The sequence below is a fragment of the Paralichthys olivaceus genome, chromosome 18 (assembly GCF_024713975.1).
Source record: "Paralichthys olivaceus isolate ysfri-2021 chromosome 18, ASM2471397v2, whole genome shotgun sequence".
Lineage (NCBI taxonomy): Eukaryota > Metazoa > Chordata > Actinopteri > Pleuronectiformes > Paralichthyidae > Paralichthys > Paralichthys olivaceus.
In genome coordinates, this window is record NC_091110.1 from 516,041 (window position 1) to 537,013 (window position 20,973).

Below are 20,973 nucleotides of genomic sequence, written 5' to 3' on the forward strand. Positions count from 1 at the left end.
CATGTGACACCTGCATTTAGAGACGTGGTCTTTCCCTGTGTGCTAATCTCATGAACGCCTTGTGGGAATTTCTTCAAATTTGGTAAAAACATTCACTCAGATGCAGAGTTAGGGAAAAGCTGATGCAGTGCGTGTATTTCATTTTCACAAAAAAAAAACAATGACTGCAAATACAGAGGGCGTCTCGATAAAGAGGGAATGATTCACAAATCAAAAATCCTACCTTCCGTGAAGGGATAAGAGAAAGAAAAACAACACTTAACTAAGGTTAGTTACTAAATCAAATCACCTCCTGCGAGGGAATTAACTATAAACATTAACAAAAAAACAAAACTCCTACAATGAGGGACAATACTTTTAATATAAATATGAACAAAAATCTCCTTCAATGAGGGACAAGATCTAACAATAACTAATCTAATGAAAGGAGCTATGAAAACTAAGAGGCAAACGCCAACAAAAAACACTCTTAACGAGGCAACCGACTGTAATTGTGGATCTTTGACTAAAGGCTGGTGAGGCTCGACAAGGGACAAGACACACTAGCACAGGACAAAGGGGAGACGCAGACCATAAGCACACATGGAGGAAATGGGAAACAGGTGAGCATAATCAGGATCGGGGAAGACAATCAGACCGAGGCACATGAGGAAGGGCAAGTGACCTGAAACGAGAGAAAAGTTACTTTTCAAAATAAAACAGGAAATCACAATACAAACATGGAGACAAGACAAAAACTTAACTTGATTTTACTGTGGTGTGACATTATTCCCAAAAATCCTTACTACGCAAGTGCTGTGATTGGTCCGCTCAGAACGTAATTTCCGGGAGTTGCTTTTTCCGGTCTTTCTTCCTACACCGCCATTTTTAAAGTTCTTGTGTACCGATAGCAGCAATGGACCAACTGGAGGAAAGACTCATCGAGGAGGTCAGGAAGTACGACCACATTTACAATATTTCGTCCAAGAACTACAAAAACTGCCAAATGGCAAACAACTCGTGGCGAGAAATCGCCCAAAACACGGGGTTGGAGGTTGCGGAGTGCACAAAGAGATGGAAGAACCTCTGGGACAAATTTGTCCGGCTGCGCAGAAAACTCTCCACAAAAAGTGGCGACGGAGGCAGCCAAAAAGTCCCTGCATTTTATCATTTTTTATCATGGCTGGCACCACACGTAAAGCACTGCGAAACGGAGTCAAACTATGAGGCAAAGGTATGTGTTTTCTGTTACTACAGCTACATCATTGGTTATGTGTGTGCTTATGTGTAACGTAAAACATTAACAACATGTAATATTGGCTACTGGTTGTAAACAAACACATAGACTAATCAAGCATCCACTCTTTCATTAAAAACAGACGTCGTGCAGTTCGTCAGACAGCGACAAGGCTCTACATCTGCATCGCCCACCGAGCCCCCCCGGTCTACCACACAGGATTTGCCAGCTCCCCCTGCAACTCCCAGCAGGCCACCAGCTTTTGCCACAGTGGAGTCCCCGGTGTCTCGGCCCAAAAGAAAGAGGGACCAGCAGGACGAGCTTGCAAAGCAGATGGCAAACCTAGGAGACCGTAGGGTAGAGCTTCAGCAGCAGCTGCATGGGGCTGATGAGTGCTCCAGGTTCGGGCAAACGGTGGCCGACTTGCTCCGAAGGGTTCCAGATGACCGGAGACCTGATGTGATGTTCAGCGTCTACGGCCTGATACACGACAATAGACAGTGAAGGAGCCCACATCCTTGAACTTTGTATTGCATATAGTTTTTTTGTAAATATTTGAAGTGTGTGTTGTATTTTTTTTGGGTGCACTTTGTCCTGACTTTTTTTTAAATTATACCTTTTTATATATATATACATATATATATATATATATATATATATGTACTATGGCATGCCGTTCAGGAAATTATATGGAATGAAGTCTGAATATATTGAATGAAACCTTGAATATATGGAATGAAACCTTGAATATATGGAATGAAGTCTGAATATATGGAATGAAACCTTGAATATATGGAATGAAACCTTGAATATATGGAATGAAGTCTGAATATATGGAATGAAGTCTGAATATATTGAATGAAACCTTGAATATATTGAATTAAATCTTGAATATATGGAATGAAGTCTGAATATATTGAATGAAACCTTGAATATATTGAATGAAATCTTGAATATATTGAATGAAGTCTGAATATATTGAATGAAACCTTTAATATATTGAATGAAGTCTGAATATATGGAATGAAACCTTGAATATATGGAATGAAACCTTGAATATATGGAAGGAAGTCTGAATATATTGAATGAAACCTTGAATATATGGAATGAAGTCTGAATATATTGAATGAAACCTTGAATATATTGAATGAAGTCTGAATATATTGAATGAAGTCAGAATATATTGAATGAAACCTTGAATATATTGAATGAAGTCTGAATATATGGAATGAAACCTTGAATATATGGAATGAAACCTTGAATATATGGAAGGAAGTCTGAATATATTGAATGAAACCTTGAATATATGGAATGAAGTCTGAATATATTGAATGAAACCTTGAATATATTGAATGAAGTCTGAATATATTGAATGAAGTCAGAATATATTGAATGAAACCTTGAATATATTGAATGAAGTCTGAATATATTGAATGAAACCTTGAATATATTGAATGAAGTCTGAATATATTGAATGAAACCTTGAATATATTGAATGAAACCTTGAATATATTGAATGAAGTCTGAATATATGGAATGAAACCTTGAATATATTGAATGAAGTCTGAATATATGGAATGAAGTCTGAATATATTGAATGAAACCTTGAATATATTGAATGAAGTCTGAATATATGGAATGAAACCTTGAATATATTGAATGAAACCTTGAATATATGGAATGAAGTCTGAATATATTGAATGAAATCTTGAATATATGGATTGAAACTTGACTGACGTCAGACTTCACCGCAGTGTCTGCGGACATCTTGTGTAACGTGTGGATGCTATAGCTAAAAGTGAATGACAATGAGGTAGTCCGCTCACAATCTCGTTGCAGCAATATTAAACTATGAGGACATCAGTAACACACTGGCGAATATTCAGACTTAATTCCATATATTCAGGGTTTCATTCCATATATTCAAGGTTTCATTCCATATATTCAGACTTCATTCAATATATTCATACTTCATTCCATATATACAAGGTTTCATTCCATATATTAAAAGGTTTAATTTCCTGAACGGCATGCCATAATATACATATTATTATACTGTTTATATGACAATAAAGCACACAGGTTTGTTTTCAAACAGTTGTTCTGATATTTATTTCAGCACACACAGTACAGCACAAGCACAGTTTACACACAACGTATAGCTCATTTACATCACTGATGGAACACAGCTCACAAACATCACTGAGTAGTGTGCCCCGGGACACCATCTCGTTTTGCCATGGCACGGTTCCTTGAGGTGACTGAAAGAAAGCCATCAGGTCATTCCGAAAAGCCAATGCCACTCTGGTGGAACGGGCCCTGGACATCAGTGTGGGATCCACAGATTCAACGAAGTTCAAGTCATTGGCCACCACTTTTCTCCACTCGCCAGGCTGCACTGATCCACAACTGTCGGTGTCCACAAAATGCGGCGGGATGTATCTGCTGTCTGGGGGGCTCACCTCATCTGTGTAGGTGAGGTAATTGTGTAGGACCACACAGGCTTTGACGACATCCACATCTTTTTCAGGCTGAAACTCCCAAGAATTCTCCTCCGCGCAGCCATGATGCCGAATGTATTTTCAATTACCCGCCTGGCCCTGGAGTGGCGGTAGTTGTAGACCTGCTTGTCCATGTTCATGCCTACTCCTGTATAGGAAGTTATAACATACTGTTTAACAATGGTATATACATATAACACATTATTAGAGCTGCATAGATATAGATAGATAACTAGATATGTGTATGTAATACTTGCCTGGGAAGGGACGCATCAAGTTGCAGTGCAGAGGAAAGGCAGCATCAGCAACGATGACATGAGGGATCTGGACTCCGGTTCCTGGAAGTTCAGATGGTGAGGGCTAATTGAGCTTGTGGCTGAGCAGCATTGACCCAAACTTGCTCTCTTTGAAAATGCCACCATCGCTCTCTCTTCCATATCCTCCCACGTCCACCATTGTGAAATTGTATCTGTAAAGGACATCAATGCATCAATGTTATCATTAATGTTTTTTTACTGGACCCATAGATCAAACATGTTTTAAATTATTTTGCTCGATAGGAATTAGCTGGAATCACATGTTGCCATCAGCACAATGGAGTGAGCCCCTTTGTAGTTTAAGTAGTCGCTTCCTGCTTTTGGCGGTGCTTTTATGGTAACATGTTTACCATTGAGACTTCCAACGCAGTTTGGGAAGTTCCACAGCCGCCAGTAATCTGCTGCCATGGCTTCCCATTGTTTGGTTAAAGGACATGGCAAAAACTCGGGCTGAAACGCATGTCCACAATGCTTTGCAGACCTCCGACAAAATGATGGACACAGTGCTACACGCCAGTTTGTAGCTAGTCGCCACAGCTTGCTGACTTCCACCCGAGGCTAAAAGTCTCTGGGCGACATCAACACGCATGCTGTGCGTTGTCTGGTACGTTATTAATGGCTGTATACGGCGAAGAAGCTGGTCAAATCGCCCCGTTGACATTCAAAAGTATCGAAAGTGCATTTGTTCATCCAGGTCCCTCAGTGGGTGAACAAGTGTTGTAAATTCACCCGTGTAAATTTCACCCGCTGCGGAGGTTCAACATGGACTCCAGGATACTCTGCAACTTCTACAGATGCACCATCGAGAGTATCCTGACCAGATCCATCACGGCCTGGTACGGCAGTTGCACCGCCCTCAACCATAAGACTCTACAGAGGGTGGTGAAAACTGCTCAGCACATCACCAGGAAGGAGCTACCATCCAGACCTCTACACCCAGCGTTGTAGGAAGAAGGCTAACAGGATACTGAAAGACCCCCATCACCCCAGCAACAAACTGTTCTCTGTGCTGCCGTCTGGCAGACAGTACCAGTGGGGTGGCTGTGGCTGAGGGGGTAGAGCGGTCGTCCTCCAACCAGAAGGTCGGAAGCTCGATCCCCAGTCTTCCCATCTGCATGCCAAAGTGTCCTTGGGCAAGATACTGAACCCCAAAACTGCCCAATAGAACATCAAAAAAAGTGCTAGCTATAGAAGCACTGTATGAATGTGTGTGTGAATGGGTGAATGGAAAACTGTAGTGTAAAGCGCTTTGAGTGGTCTTCAAGACTAGAAAAGCGCTATATAAATACAACCATTTACCGCAGCATCCGGACCAAGACCACAAGACTCAGGGTCAGTTTTATCCCACAGGCTGTAAGACTGCTGATCTCCTGAGCTCTGTGAAAGTCACTACATCTGTTTAAAACAACATATTTATTTACACATTATATTATTCATAAGCAAAATTGATATTTATTTATTTAGTTTACAATAATTTTCATTCTGTCATTATCATCTCTATTCATCATATTTCCAACCAATTTAAAAATATAATGAGTGCAATAATCCATAGCTGTCCATACCTCCCTATAGCTGCTAAATCCTGACATGTATATATCTCATTTTAGCACCTTATAATGTTTTATTATTTTATTATAATGTTTTATTGAATTTTTTTGCACCTTATAATGTTTAATTTTTTGCACTAGTACTGACATTTGTACTTATTGTTTCATTTGCACTAGTGTATGTTATTTGTATTTTTTGTTACTCTTATTTTATGACACTTGCATGTTGAGTTGCTTGAGGTGCCTGGGATTTAAGATTTTCATTGCCAACATGTACGCTGTATCTGTTGTACAGATGACAAATAAAACCTTAGAAAACTTTGAAACCTTTGTTTCCAGCCTCGACCGGTTTAGTGGTCGTAAGGAGCACCTCCGCAAACGTTTTCTCTGTCGCCTGCGCCTCATCATTTGCAATATAAGCATTTGTTGTTCAATATTGATGAGCTCCAACTCCAAATACAGCCGCTCCACCCCGGTCACCATTGTTTACTGTTGTATACTGTGACCGGGAGACAAAGCAAGGATTCGGCTATAACCCCTGAAACCACACAAACACACATCCACACCCCCTAGCGGCATGGTGGGGAATTGCAGAGCAACGTGTTCCCTCGACGCAGAACTTTGAATGCTCAACGACTGTGTCACGCAGAAGCATAAACTAGGCTTCCTACAACGAGGGACAATACTTCTAATATAAATATAAACAATAATGTCCTCCGAAGAGGGACAAGATCCAACAATAACTAAACTACTCTAACAAAAGGAGCTATGAAAACTAAGAGGCAAAAGCCCAGAAAAAACACTCTCAACGAGGCAAACAACTGTAACTGTGGATCTTTGACTAAAGGCTGGTGAGGCTCGACAAGGGACAAGATACACTGGCACAGGACAAAGTGGAGAAGCGGACTATAAGCACACATGGAGGTAATGGGAAACAGGTGAGCATAATCAGGATCGGGGAAGACAATCAGACCGAGGCACATGAGGAAGGGCAAGTAACCTGAAACGAGAGGAGAGTTACTTTTCAAAATAAAACAGGAAATCAAAATACAAACATGGAGACAAGACAAAAACTTAACTTGATTTTACTTTGGTGTGACAGTAAGATAAACAAATACAGCATTTCACAAAATATTCTCTAACTCAGCTTACTTCTAATATACTGATAATATATTGCAACTCACAATTTAGAACAGTACACTCACTCAGTAACGCAAATATTTCAGCAAACATAAATATAGAATAGCCTACTTGCAACAACACTAGTCACATAGTTTTTCCACTATTCCACAGACGACGCACAGTTAGCATTGCAGGAGATTAATGTGCCCAATGTTAGCTTAATCGTCATTATGTAATTATCAACATTACTTCACGCTACACGAACATACCGTATTACAAATAGATTTATGAGCACATATACACATTCATCTAACACACTGGTAAATATTAACCATTACTATGAGGTACTGCTATCAAAATCGAACTGAAGAAATGGCCTTAATTGATACCAAAGGCTAAATGGCTGAAATCTTGCACACTGCTTCCTCAGTGGCCCCTGATGACCCACACGTGTTTGGAAAGCTCTGTGAGTTGCACGTCAAAAGTTATAGCAGACCCTTCTTTTCTGGCCTCATATTTCACAATTCAACTGGCCCCTATTTTGGCCCCTGACCAGCTAGAGGGATGAAGACATGCACACTGCTTCTCATTATAGCCCCAAAGGGAAATTTGTGTTTTCAAAGCTCTGCACCTTGCATGTCAAGAGATACACCCCCCCAAAAGCCCAAACCCAGCCTTCCCCTGCGTGCCTGCCTTTTGATTAAAAATACAAAGATTCAGATAACCTGATGATGGCGCGCTGAAGGCTGTTTCTTTGCGGAGCTCCCGCTCTGATCCCGATATTTTTCAGCCTAAAAGCATCTTATTCCAACCTGATCAATCTAACAATATTTTAACATGGCAAATAAACTTGCAGTCAGTCTCAGAGAGAAAGACTGGCTAATTTGAGGCAAACAACCCAGTAGAAGGTTATGGATCACCTGCTGCACTCTAGCATTGCCGCTACTTCCTCTCCGGCAGCTAGCATGAAGGGAGCTAGCAGCATGGACTTGTCCGAACTGGTGCGGAAAGTTACTCAAAACGTAAGTGAAATTATGGAGCAGAAGTTCTCTAAACTAACCGACACTTTGGACAAAATCGCCGGCAGCCTGGAAGGTCATGCTAAACGCATCACTGAAGCTGAACAGCAGGTCTCCGCCATGGAGGATCACGTCGCCACCCTCAAGCTCCGTCTTTCAAAGGTGGAGGACAGGCAGGTGACCATGGCCGAGCTGATAGATGACGCGGAGAACCGTAGCAGACGCGACAACATACGGATCTTAAATTTGAAGAAAGGTACAGAGGGTGAAAATCCTCAGGAGTTCTTTGAATCCTGGCTACCAACATTGCTCAGTTTGTCCGCCGCAAAGGGGTGAATAAAGATGGACCGCGCATCGGACCGCCAGACTGAGGAGTGACCAACCCAGACAGGTGATCATCAAACTCCACAACTCCCGGGACAAGCCTCGGATCTTAGCAGCCGCAAGAAAGGCGAAAAACCTGGAACATGGGGGGTAGCGCATCCTCATCCATCAGGACCTGTCCAGCGCGGTTCGGCTGAAGCGTTGCTCATATAATGATATGGTTTGAAAGTTTATAGATAAGGACATTAGATTCATGATGCGGTTTCCAGCCAGGCTTGTGATACAGCATAACGGGACGAAGTGCAGTTTCAGCGATGCAGAGGAGGCTCTGCGTTTTCTGGCCACGCTTGACTGACCACACTGTCGGTGAGGTGTGGATATAAACACGCCATAAGAAATGGTGATGCCAGCTCTATACTTACACCTCATTTAGACCAAGCTTAGCTCAGTTAAAAGCTTGAAAGCTCTGAGCTTCTTTATTATAATGTTGGCTTTGTTAAAACTGTCTCTGATTTGATATATGTGCTCCTCTGTTTTTCTTGTTTACATCCTTGGTGGTTACTTTATCATACACCGGATAGTCAGAGAGTTAATATAATTTTAAGGCTCGTGGCTCTGTGTCTGACAGAGGAGCGGACACTGCTGAATTTTGCCCAGATTTGTTTAGGTGCTATCTAATCATATTGTTGCCAAATTGGGATTGGAGAGGGGTCTTTTTTTTGGGGGGGGGGGGGGGGGGGGATTCTGTGTTCTTTTCTCTCTCGTGCCCTCTCTATAGTGATGGCCTCCTCTAGCATCACGTCCCCTTGTAAGACCCCATGGATACTTGAGACCTACTATATGGTAAATGGTTGTATTTATATAGCGCTTTTCTAGTCGTGAAGACCACTCAAAGCGCACTCAAAACAGTACAGTTTTGCCATTCACCCATACATTCATACATACATACAGTGCATCGAGAGTAGCACTTGTTATTATTGTTGTTGTTGTTGTTGTTCTATGAGGGGCAATTCGGGGTTCAGCATCTTGCCCAAGGACACTTTGGCAGGCAGATGGGAAGACTGGGAATCAAACTTCTGACCTTTTGGTTGGAGGACGACCACTCTACCCCTCAGCCACAGCCAGCCCAGTACTAGTCACATTTGAGTTTGTTTTTATTTTTGGGTGGGTTCTGGTTCCTCTAAGTGTGCGGTCGTCGTTTGGGGACGACCTCTTTTTTCACATGACAGACACAGAAAAGAACAGAAAAGAAAATAAAGCCAAGAGCGACAGGTTTTCGTGGACACCAATATTCATGTACATGGGAAATACACCTTTAAGATGAGTGTCACTAAATGTATTACATGGAAAGTAAAGGGAATTTATAATGTAGTTAAAAGATGTAAAATTCTGTCATCCCTAAAAAAGGAAGCGGCCCTGATAGCTTTTATACAAGAGACACCCTTGGCCCCCTAGCTCCTAATATTCTTTCCACCGTAAAGAGTCTTGGTGTCCATTTTAATTTCTTTTTTTTTAAATTTTGACCAGCATGGATCTCGAGAGGGTTATCCATACATTTGTAACCTCTGGGCTTGACTACTGTAATTCCCTGTATGTAGGCTTAGACCAATCCTCCATTAAACATTTAAATCTCGTACAAATGCTGCTGCTCACCTCCTGACTGAAAAAAAAAATAGAGACCATATCTACTGGCTTTCTGTTCAACACAGGATTGATTTTAAAATTTTACTGTTAACTTTTAAATCTCGGACTGGCACCGCCTTACTTAGCCGTCCCAAACTTATGGAACAACCTACCACTCCACATTAGATCTGCCCCCTCTCACACTTCAAATCACAACTAAAAACATATCTGTTCTCATTGACCTTCTCCTCAAATTGAATAAGTAAACATATTAAAACAATAAGTCCAACGCACAGTAACAATCAATCTATTCACAATTTTGCTCCCATTAAACACTACAGATGATTAGCTTCATAAACCTTGGATCTTCACACTCATTCATACATTAAGCATACAGTCCTTCCATTTGTATGTCTGCTACTCATGACATTCTACTATCATTATATCAACAGATCTTAACTATATGTTTGTTCTTAACCGTGGGTTGTTTTTAAACATTTGAATAACGTCAAGCTTCCCGTTATAATGGTATGGTGAAATGAGGAAATGTCTGCGGCGAGCAGAGGACAAGAAGAAAATTACTGCAGTAAAGTGGGAAAGATATTCACAGATCTAAATTTTCAGATCAATATCCAAAACCTTTCACGTTATAACGTGAGTTGGTACGGATGGATTTTTTTTCCTGGTGTGACAGCAAAACTTCCATAACTTTATTACAGTTTCTGTTTTTCCTAAATAAAATCTGAGATGATCCCTCCTGCAATTAATTTTTTTGTCGATACCACAGCCATTTTGTACACTAATTCAATGCTTCAGTCTCCATTGATCTTGCCACTACAAGCTCTCCATAATGTCAAAATTAATTTCAATAACTTGTTTTCTTGCTTGTCTTTACTTACATTTGGCATCATGTAAAAAAAGAGTAAATACAAAGAAAGATCTTACCTTAACACAGCCTGTACACCTCTCCTGCCACATAGAGAAAGACCACGTCTCTAAATGCAGGTGCAGCGGAAAGGCTTCAGGGACACCTCAATCTGACTCAATGCGCACACGCACACACAGACACATGTGCTATTATAGACCCTTCTCTGATGGATGATTACAGAAATGTGGATTCCAATTTAGAGGACAGCTACTGTATGTGAACAAATGAATTAAGAAATATACCATTCATTTTCGTTTTTATATTCAAATCGATACACTGAAGGAATATACACTATTTTACTAGTACTATTTACTAATTTGAAACTAGCTATGGTAGTAATTGATTGAGGGGACTTTTGAAGTTGATTCAGTTTTTGCCAGTCATGTTGGAATCAGTGGAACATGGTTGTGATAGAGTGTAAACTTTAACTGTCACAGCAATTTCAATGCTGTCTCATTATCCAGAGGACAAGTAATGTGATATCAATTTCAATGCATTTCAATTACATAGTCTTTATTGGCATGAGAATACAGTGCTTGTATTACCAAAGCACACAAATTAACAGTAATGATAGTAATAACTATAGGGCCATTATTATAGCAAAAACTATTGTCAAATGTGACTTAATCGGTCTGACTATAATCAGAATTGTGAATGCATACATTTATATGTGAATGTGTACATGGATCTGTATTTTAAATGTGTATGTGCATGTTTATAAACAGATTTGAAATTGTGTAAAAAAAAATCGTCACACCAAACTCCATTTAAAAATCTCTGAATTTAAAGTAGTTCCACCATAGTCCTGGTTGGAGCCTTTGTAGTGTATTCACTCAGTCTGTACTTCTTGGAGGAAGTTTTACATGGTGTTCATTAGGCTCAGCACAGCTGTGTTATCTATGGAGTCATTATTGTCATGAGATTCTGCGATTAGAAACACTGCGCTCAGACCTAACTGCTTTCTGTGGTCTGACAAGCAGTATATTCATCAAGCTCAGTGCTCCATAACTATCATTATTTTCCTGGTTTTATCCAAAGCAGGCCACTGAGTGTCAGTTATCTTCAAACTTAAAATACTTAGTCCACCTAGTGATATGAAGGCTGCAGCTCTTAAAACACAGACAAATCTCCACACGTATTTGTTAAAAAAACTGCCAATTTCCCAGACTTGTCTGTATTTTCAGCTCTTAAAGTAAAATACTTTTCAGGCATTAATCTCCATGTATGCATTTACATATTTGTGTACATGTACAGATATAAATACACTTCTGAAGACATATTTGAAGTTATTTTCTTTACACATTTTCAAATACGATTATACACATACACACAAACACATTCTATACACAGTTTTGAAGATCTATGGTCACATTCACAAATCTCATCATACATTTGGAGATTCCTTTACACATTCACAAATTTGATTGAGACTGCTGCAATTATGGCCCCATAAATAACCATGTTTCTTATACATAACTAATGACTACAGTAACAATATCAATTCTTTGGAGAAATTGCTGCCTGCATTTACAATCACAACCCCTATGGAGGACCAGACATGACTTAAGTATAATTAAATTAATGTATAAATAAATGTGGAAATAAATACATTTCCACATTTATTTATTTCTGTGTCTGTATGCTAATGAGAAAGGCGGTCCTAACCTCAGTCTCATGCAGGATTGGTCACAGGAGTGTGATGATCCAGTTCTACTACTTCTGCTTGCCAATGCAGACTGTTGTGCAGCAATTGCTGTTTGCAGTGTTGTGTCAGTTCACACTTAAAAAGAACGAGTTCATGTTAATTTTTTATTGGGATGATTTAGTAACGAACTTACGATCATGTGTTTAGTTATTAATCGAGGGTGTCTGATCATGTCTGTGCATGATGAATAAAACATTTTTGTGGAAATAAATTAATGTGGAAATAAATTAAAACATTTATTCATGTATTACTGTGTAACTTCCACGTTTAACTTCCCCCCATTCACTCGTTAAGAGCGACATAAACAGTGAGATCAGAGCTTGTTCACGAGAAGCAGCAGGTTCTGTTCTTCAACTAATTCTCAGAGACTTAGTTAAAGACCAATGGAAACACGGACACAGTTTCTCTCTGGTCACAGCTGTTCAGTGATCAGCTGCTTCATGATCAGAGCAGAAGCTGCAGTTGATTTGTATCAAGCTGGAGTTTTTGTTTCCTCCCCCAGTCTGACTTGCTCTCACTATAACTACACTGTAAAACATTGCAGCCCCATACTTATTCCCTTTAACTCGAAGAGCTCTGACAAGTTTTAGATTTTGAACTCAATTGTATGAGTTTTCAAAAGTTAAACTTGCAGTAATTTGTTGTGTTGACTATTTGAAAATGTTATCAGATCTGTACGTGTTGATTGAACTTGGGTGTGTAAGTTATCAGTTGAAAAAAAAGGAAAAAGGAGGGGGGGGTTGCTCTTCTTCTGCTGCTTCTTCTACCTTCCCTGTTTTCGACTGGTGGCGTAATTGCAGAAAAATTATACATGGAAGTATTTATAATTTGACACTGTTTTGATGCTTTTTAATTGTTCATCAGTTTATGCCTTTGCATCTCTGTCTTCCAGTTTTAAGAAGTTAAGACAGAGTTAAGGAAGATAACTGGGGATGTAATAAAGATACCGGTAATACATTTTGTATGTGAATTCTTCTACCAACCACCTCTCTCTTTATTTTAATTTATTTTATTTTATATTTAATTTATATTTTTACTTATGCTATTTTCCATCTATAGACGCTATATAGAAAAAAAAAATTGATTTTAAATTAGTGTTAGCTGTAGTCCATGATCATGTTTTGGTAAGCTAATAGTTATTAACTTATTGTTATATTAAGTATACAGAATTCGGTTTTAAAAGTTTTTGATGGTGGTCTAAAATTATTTTTGCCTTTTAGGTTGCTGGTTCCAACATGATCAGGAAATGTAATTTGTCAGCAGCTTCTTTCACCTCCAGAATAGTTATTTAAACACTAAAGGCTGCAACACAGCCACTATTCCAGAATCAGCCCTCCTAGATGCCTCTACACTGATTGCATTTGTACATTTCAGACACTTAATGCACTGAGTCATTTGTCAAGATATCATACAGCACAACTTAGCTGTTGTGCAGAGCAGCGTCAGGGGCCTCTGTTATTTAAATGCCCTTTATGCCCATTTCAGCAACCCTTTTCTGAATCAGCCCTTTTCAGTCATCTCAGAAAGCATTTGAAAACAGTGACATGCCCATATAAGGATTGTAGCTATAGCACAAATATGGACTCTTCATTCAATTCCCATAAAAGTAGAGCACACCAAGCAAGTTTTGCAGCAGACTTTCAAACTGATATTGTCAGTGAGGATCCCCATAATCTCCAAGCCAGTATTTCTGAGGTAACTAATAATTTGCATGAAGAATGCCCAGGCCAGAGCACAGAAGTGGGGAATGATGATCAGTGTGGCACTGACAGTCTAAGAAATCCACTTAAAAAAAATGGTCTTCCTTATTCCTAAAGGTGCAGGCTATCCTCCATGTCTCAAACACAGCTACTCAAGAAAGAGTAGACCACTTGAATCAGATCTTCTCCTTATCTGAGCCATTGATCAAAGAGGCAGTTAGTGACATACTGCAGAGAAACGGTCACAGTATTGCAGACCCTACACTGAGTGAAGTTGTTGCTGTCATGGATTGCAATGTTCTATCTACATCAACCTCTAAAGGTGCTGAGTTTAGTTCATCCAAGTGCAGAAACCTTTATTGAGTGCAACTATCCTTGTATAATGCCAGTGGAGTATCAGTTGGAGCAACCTGGTCATACCAGTGTGTATGTTCCTATCCTTTAAATGAAAAGACTTTCTCAACGAGATTACTGAACCAAATACTGCATCTGGTCAATATGCATCATGCTCTGATGGCTCTCATTTCCTTGAAAATGAGTTACTGTCAACAGGTGATCTCCTCCTACCACTCCAGCTATATATTGATGATCTTGAAATTACTAATCCGCTTGGCACATCATGCAAAATTCACAAACTTTGCGCTGTATATTAGGTCCTCACTAATGTGCCGCCAAAATACCCATCAGCATTACATGCTATACAGCTAGCAATACTGGTGACAGACCTCTATAAGTATGGATATGCAGCAGTGATGTTCATACTCTGGAACAAGATGGTGTCTTCATTGAAAGAGTTCGTCAGAATATCAGAGGCACCATCTTTTGTGTTTCTGTTGACAATCTGGCTGCTCATGGATTAGGTGACTTTGTAGAGTCATTTAGAGCAGGCCATGTTTGCAGATTCTGTATGGGCTCTGTAGAACAGTTTCAAGTAACTGAAGTCAGAGGAAATTTCCTCAGAGAACCAAAGCCAGCCATGACCTACATGTACAAACCATTCAAGAAAGTGACACTTTGAGCAGCCACTTTGGTGTTAAAGGTGGCTGTGTCTTGCGTGAGTCCCTGAATTACTTTCATACAATCATTGGTTTCCTCCAGATATACTCCATGGTCTTCTGGAAGGTATCATTCCCATGGAGCTTTCTCTTTGTGTTAAAGAGATGATTTGGCTGAAGTACTTCACTTTGTAGTATTTGAACCACAAGATTACATCATTCCCATATCAGCGCACCGATAAAGTGGATAGACCTCAGCCAACCTACCTGACCTGACGCGTCTGCAAAAAACGGTGAGTTTTCACGCACTGGAACACCCCTAAATCGTCGCAAAGAATAAGAAGAAGAAGAACTCCTTCAATAACAAAAGGTTTGTTGACGACTATTTTTCGTCATAGTCTTTGTCAACAAAATTAACACTGCATGACGCTCAACATTTCAAAAATATTTTGAAGACAATGGCAATCAGACACCAACACATGACAGCATATCATCTTGCTGCACCATCATTTTTCAAGCCAAAAACTCAGGTATCCAGGGTTGACTCTGTTCTGGTTTCAGCTCTACCAGAGGTTGCTCAAGTACACATTAGAGAACAAACAACTAGTGACACAATCTACAGGACATCAAAGGTGACCATTGATGGCAAGGACGATGCCATCTCACTTTCGCAAGACTCCAGCTCTACTCTATCTACTGATCTACTTTCAGATGTGTCATCTCCAGAACGTCTCAGCAGGTGGCCTCCAGGTCCTTTTCCAGTTCCCACATTTGTGCTTGATGTTGAACTGAAACTTAAATATGAAAATGCCGAATATGAGAAGAAAAACAGACACCTTAAGTTGATGAGAGCTAAAGCACGACATTTTAGAAATGCTTGCATCTACTTTATATGGTTTTAAGGTTTACCAAAGTGATAAAGAGACTGCAATGGCTACTGAGGCTCTTGTAGCTTGAAGGAAGCAGGATCTGAGACTGGCTGGAATGGATGGAAAAACAGCATCAAGTTTAAGGTGGGCAATTACAGGAACAAGATGAGATGGACTGGATGTCAGGAGGTCACTGTTAATGCTCGAAAAAGAAGTAGGAGTATTCCTGAAAATGAACCTTCACATTCCAATATTAAAAGACCCAAGCGAGTGTAACCTGGACGTGTGTCCCTCTCTCTTACAGAAGAGATCTATGCTGCTGACCTAAGTATAATATCTACAATATTTAAATCTCAGGTCTGTATCAAAAATCTTAGACCTAGGACCATTCAGCTCAGAATTATCGATGGTTTACTCAGATTCATGCTCACTCATCTTCTATGTTTGGGAAAGGAGATTGGCAGTAGCAGGCTCTGTAAGGGAGTAAATAAGACCTCCAACACACACAACACACAGGACCACAGTTTTATGAAACAGAAAATTATCTTTATATAAATATCCTTTTCAGTTTCATTTAACTTCTGTTTAAGTAGGAACAGCTTCATGTAAAATAATTAACTCAAATATACCACAAAGAAACAATTTAAACAACCAAAATGAATGTAAAACTAAAATAAAGTATTTCAATACACTTCAATACACAAATGCACTTTGTTTTAGGAAAAAAAATTAATAAATGTGGTACCACTTCACTGTTTCTCAGTTATAGTCGTTTAAATTCACTTAAAGTTGTTTGTCTCACTGGTTTGAACCATTTTACTTTGAATGTTCCTCGGTTGTCAACCTTCAGTTTCCTTATGATGTCAGTTTTAGTCAGTTATCAGTTTATCTTGGTTGTCAACTGTCATTTATTGGTTAGTCTTGGGCCCAAGAACAAAAAACAACCTGAGTTTCAGGCAGAATAAAGTAGCAAAGAAATGGATAAAGACCTTCTCAGGTGGGTTTCCTTTTGTTTTGGTTCCTACTGCCCTCCTAGTACGGCAAGCATCCTCGTGTCGACGTCCTGGCACGCAGAAGGCATCCACGAACAGCAATGAAGTCCTGGACCTCGATGAAGCAGTTCCTCACATGGCACAGACAGAATTGTCCCTGAAAAAAAAAACTGTCAGAATAGTTCTAAAATTGAGGAAAACACCCTGACGGAGCCTCTCCTACAACCAACTTCGGTGTCTTAGAGGTAGGTACTCGTTCATGGTTCACTGCTAAAAACTCTTAATCATATGCTAATTGGAGAACAGAGTGCTTCGCAGCAGCACGGAGTTTTTCTGACTTCTCTCAGTTCTCTGCTCTTTTTTTTCGTGTCACGCCCTCACACACCGAGAGCTGCAGGTCAAGGCGCGTTGCGGAAATCTGAATACCGGCCAAAAAACTACCATACGATGCATTTAAGGAACCCGGTATTTTCTAGTACTCTAAATCTAATCGGGGTTACACGAGCAGAAGTCAACTTCCTACCCAACTTTCCCCAAGGAAAGCATCCTTCAAGCCTTGAGCAGTTGAGGCAGACAATTGTTGAAGAAGTCAAGAAGACAGAGAAGAACCTGCCCCTCATTGGAAAGATGATGGAGACCACATTTCCCCTGCGCCGACAGACCACAGTGATGTCCTGCCCACCAGTGAACGAGCTCATGGTAATATGGATCAGCTCTCTCTTTAAAGTGAAAATTGTGATTCTTACTCATTTGGTAGCTATTTGCTGCTTGATAAATGTGTGTGAGATTCTTCAAATTGAACGGTTTAAGTGTTGTTGCTGTATTGTCCTCTTGCTATTACTTCAATTTAGTTGTATGCAGAGATACAGTGGATTATGAATCAGAACCTGCTCAACACATTCTATGCTGAGCTTGACTGCCATCTTCCTTCATAGGTTGAACCAGTGGAACATTGGACAGGTTTAATGATTCAAATGAGCTTTTTGAAATTTGCAATTAGTCCACTTTGTGTTTGCTATTTGTCTGATTGCATTAAAGATTTGAACAGGTTATTTGTGGACATATGTTTTGATTTGACTGTTTAAAATCAGCTTTGTTCAGTAAACTCTGCAGTATATAGAATTCTATTTTTATCTGAATAGGTTATCCATGACATCCACACCAAGCGCACTACCGTTCTCCATGCCCTTCCTGTGTATCTGCACAAAGACGTCTCTGGATTTTTCAGAACCTGCACAGTGAGATACTACTGTGTATTATGTAAATTGTTCATCAAAATACTAACATGTTTTAGGACTTACCTTTGTTTAGTCTACCCATACAGTTTTCTTGATGGTCTGTTTTCTTTCTCCACGCTACAAAGGAACTGAATTGGCATTTTGTTCAAAGTGATAAGATGTTCAGTAAAACAATTTCCTGTATATGTCCTTTAGCTTAGTTTCAGTCTATCTCACACCACTTAGATTCTCTGGTAAATTGGCTGATTCATGTGTGCAGAACATGGATCTTCTGTTTTTTACCTCTTACAGTGAGACCCAGGTCTCCCTTGTAAAATAGGTATTGGATCTCAAAGGGACTTGGTTAAATAATGATAAATTATATCAATCAATTGCCTCAAAGATTTTACGTTTTGAGTCACATGTTTTTAGGTATACTAACTCAACATATTTGACTAAAGTGTACTTCAAACAATGACAACACAAACTTATAAACATTGAGTTTTGTTAACATAAAAAGATGTGGTTGTCTACTTATTTTTTTAAGTTCTGTGGTTTGAAAACTGGAACCTTTAAGTAATAGTAACTGATAATAATTGAGTTTCCTTAACAGAAAACTGTAAGTCAAATTAACTGCAAATATTTGAGCACTTCATTTAAATTAACTGTTATCAAAAGGTACAAGTAATCCAAACTTTTATGTTCTGGAAAAATTTGACTTTTAAGTTGATCAGCTTAAAAAAATTGAGGCAATCAATTACCTCAATTTTTATGAGTTCTGGTAACTTATTTGGGTTTACAGTGTAGGGATGAACAATTAATTGAAATTTTATTGAAATAGCAATATGGCTTTCTGCAATCTTTAAATCGTGCAGCATAGTTTTCCTGGCCTACACATCATATTCTACAGACTAAAGAAAACATCTAACTTTTTTTGGTACAGATCCCTGCGATAATCATCTTAAAGGGATAGTTCATGTTTGTTGAAGTGGGGTTGTATGAGGTACTTCTCCAGTCAGTGTATTGCCTACAGTAGATGGTAGTAATACACTGACTATGGAGAAGAACCTCATACAACTTCAAAAAAACCTGAACTATATCTTTTTAATGTTTTTCAGTGAAAACGAGCGTAATGATGTAAAAAATGATCATTCACTCTACATACACCCCCTATATTGATGGGGTTTCTGCATGCCTTAAACAGTCTTAAATGGCTTGAATACTTAAACATGATTCATCATGTTTAGATTAAGGTTTAATATAATGTGGTAACTTTTGTCACCACAGAAACTTCAGAGCAGGGATTTGCAGTCTTCTCCCCTTTGTGTTGGTCACTGCACTCTACACACAAACATGCGCACATAAACACGAACACGCATGCACACATACCTACTCTAAAACAACACACCGAACACCAGCTCTTTGTCCTGTTAATGTCATGTCTTATTTATATTTTTATGTCTTCAGGTTCATAGAGAAACTCTTGACGTGATAAGGAAAGGAATGCAGGTTGGACTGCTAATTGGACACAAAGGCCCTCTCCAGGATTCATTTCCTTTGGAAGTCTTTTATGTGGCTGTGGTAGTGGTGTACAAGGATTCAAATCTGAGATAACCGGTCCATAAAATCTTGACCAAGAACAATGTTGCATATCAATGCATCTTAAAACATGCCTTGACATTAAAACAGTTTAACACATCAGCCCCACATATGGTGAGACTGTGCAGAGGCAAAATGTGGGATACTGTGAGCATTATGAAAACTACACAACAAACGTCTGCATCGACACAATTCTACAGACAAAATGTTTTTTGTTATGTGGGTTAGAGCCTCAAAAACGTATTTTACACATTTGAACAACCAAACTTACAAATCAGACCAGTATGTGAGGTTTTTCACCTTTTCGTTTTTCTAACTCGTTCCCTTTAAGTGTTAACTGACACAACACTGCAACTACTGCACAACAGCCAGCATTGACAGGCTGAAGTAGTAGAACTGGATCATCACAGTCCTCTGACCGAGCATACAGTCACAGAAATACAGAAATAAATAAATGTGGAAATAAATTTAAGACATTTATTTATCTACACATTTATTTATTTCTGTATTTCTATTTTTATACTTAAGTCATTTAAAGGTTGACAAAATAAGGTAAATGGTAGACATGGCTGTTCTGCAGGTGAACATGGTTGCGTTTCCATTGTGTAGCATACATACACTGAGAGATGCATAGCTACACACTGCATGTCCTCTGAGCCAATGACCATCAAGTAAACTTCAGGGTCCATAGGAATATTCACTACCATCTCAAATACCTAGTAATTAAGATATTGTGGTGGCAATTTCTGTGAAACAAGCACAAAGTCAAACACTTCTTTCTGAAAGTTTAATTCAGCATCTGCAGATGGACTCATCAGTACACATCACCTGAATGACATGCACAAATGAGAAAAGAACATAGGAGAATCTGTGTTCTTATAACTCGCAGCCCCCTCCCACTAAGCATGCAAAGGTATATATTACCCTTCTGTAGTTTCACTCAGTGGAGGAGACATCCTGTCCTTTTGTTTACATGTTCTTTGGATGACCCCCCCTGTGAGATCCCAGTTGTTTGATCCCAATCAGAGATACAATGAGATACCATAAAGTTTTGGTTTTTCGAGGCCATAAAACTCAAGTCTCTTAAGCCACCATCGTAAACCTTAAGGCACCATCGTAAACCTTAAGGTTAAACCTTTTAGATTAACAATTTGGTCAACTCTTTGGTCAGTCATCCACATACATGTTTGCTCATGCAATTAAACATACACAAATGTAAACATTTCCATTACATTTCCCACTTTGAGCATTTTATGCTCACTAAACAACAATCATTTTCAGACAAACTCATCATCTTGA

At 39.3% G+C, this 20,973-nt stretch overlaps 1 long non-coding RNA gene across 1 annotated transcript; it reads right to left on the minus strand.

The window, feature by feature from the left end:
* Positions 1-2,815: 2,815 nt before the first annotated feature.
* Positions 2,816-20,509, minus strand: LOC138405457 (uncharacterized). The gene is made up of 3 exons (XR_011239194.1): positions 16,856-20,509; positions 3,975-4,186; positions 2,816-3,865 (listed from the first exon to the last, which is right to left on the minus strand). It is a non-coding gene; the product is annotated as an uncharacterized lncRNA (long non-coding RNA).
* Between the last annotated feature and the right edge of the window lie 464 nt (positions 20,510-20,973).